The following is a 1,962-nucleotide window of genomic DNA, read 5'->3' on the forward strand; positions in this document are numbered from 1 at the left end:
AAAGTTTAAAACCAGGTAAACGAGACATGTTGTGTTTAATTTACAACACTTGAACTCCCCTGTCGTCAGTCTAGTCCAAAATAAAAAATCTCTCTGCTCACCAGAGGCTATCACGAAAATAGTTGGGTAAGTTTATGAAACTAATCTGATCTCATCACTACGACCGGTTGTGGTAGGCGAACATCGTATTTATTGAATGTACCTTCTCTGAATACTTAGCTACTTCTATCCATCTTGCTTTCTTTTAATTAAAAACATTCATTAGTTATCTTTCTTTATTTCCAGAAAATCTGTGTAGGGTCAGCTATAGTCTATCACTACGCGCTTGCTAGTAGCAATGCCTGGGTTTTCAACTTTTGTCTGCAACATTTTCTCAAGCTACGGTTTTGCCAACACAAGAATATTTACGCAAGGTAAGTATCACTCAAGCCATGCCAATGACAATGAGCACAATTTTTTGGAGTTTAGAAATTACGCACTACGCTATGATATCAATTACTTTTTCCATCATATGAATCATGCAAAGAACCTTTGTGCATACCAAATTGTCGCATTTTCGCTCATAAGTGGTACTGTTAGGATACGTCTTTATGCCTGTCTTGACGTAGCCCCAGTAAAGTTAATATTACATCCAAGACATCAAGAAAACTATTATTCAATAAACGATTACCCTGTTATATTTTAACCCATATTATGAATTATTTTCATAACTAGCGAGCTACATTTTCAACTCAATAGTTGTATCGGTATTCCTTCCAGTCAACTGCATGCATGTTTGGGTGCGTTGTCTTAACGATTACCCGCGTACGAACAACTCGGTGTTGAGGTGGCCGCTTGTTACTTTATGTAGTCAAGTACGAATAAACTAATATTCGGGATAAAATCATATACTACGTGCTTGAGTAAATTTGTGTTTACAAGCATTACTTGTCTTGTTCCCTGCCTTTTTAAGAAACTAGTCATTAACAACACTTAGCGTTTAAAGAAAATAGATAAGCATGAGAACAGAGTGATTTTATTGAAATTTCAGAAGTAGTAACTACTACAAGTATACCGCCACAACTACTTTTATTCAGTAGTGTAGTTTGATATTATCCTGTATACTATTAATCTGTTTATTGTCTCTGGAAACCTCGTAGCTGACAGCAGACCCTATTCTCAATTTTTGGTACCCACATTAGTTTTATATGACTATGTCCCTTTACGCAATGAAGGTTTCTGCAGTTAAAACTGAATAAAAACTTTGCAGCTATCAACTTAGTAAACGGGTTCAGAAAATGCCAGCTGAATCCAGGTTCCCCAGGCATCTGGTTATCGATGTTTTTACATTTCCGGGCACTTTGGAAGTAAATCGTACAAAATTATTTTAATTCATGTTGATATTTTAGTGAGAGCGTACTGATTACCTACACTTTGCTATTTCTCCTGTTAGGGTTTCCTATATTCTTCTTGGATGGGTTATTCCACTATTACTCGTGTTGAGCTGTTCCTTGCTCTGGCCCAGCAGCTATGGCATAGAACACACGTAAGCTATTTTATGATATGTTACTTCAAGATATTCAATTTACCATATTATTCTTTGCTATTCTATTGACAAATCAAGAAGATTTTCTTCAGAAAGTAATGTTCACAAATTCGGTCACAAAACTTTACATAATGAGAAAGTAACTGCAGATAAGAGAAGCATTTATGTTGGAGTCACCAATCAACTTTAACAGTTTCGAAGTGTACTGCTAAGGAGGAATTCTACCTGCGTACTCCCATCATAAGAGGGTGACAACTGTAGATTGTCTCTATGCACACATTTATGACTGTCTCTCCATGCACAGGGGACTCGGCTGTTATATTGCTTCAAGTGTATATGTATTCAGTGACAGGTTCTTTAATTTTTCAGATGTAGAGTGCCACAGAAGATCGAAATTTATACAAGCACCGTTGCTCTTACAGCATTGTTGATATTGG

General features: G+C 36.4%; 1 long non-coding RNA gene across 1 annotated transcript; it reads left to right on the forward strand.

Annotated features, from left to right (window-relative positions):
• The first annotated feature begins 297 nt into the window (after nt 1-297).
• LOC139146961 (uncharacterized) lies at nt 298-1,962 on the forward strand. The gene is made up of 3 exons (XR_011555618.1): nt 298-413; nt 1,433-1,525; nt 1,895-1,962. It is a non-coding gene; the product is annotated as an uncharacterized lncRNA (long non-coding RNA).

This window comes from Ptychodera flava, chromosome 2 (assembly GCF_041260155.1).
Source record: "Ptychodera flava strain L36383 chromosome 2, AS_Pfla_20210202, whole genome shotgun sequence".
NCBI classification, from domain to species: Eukaryota; Metazoa; Hemichordata; class Enteropneusta; family Ptychoderidae; genus Ptychodera; species Ptychodera flava.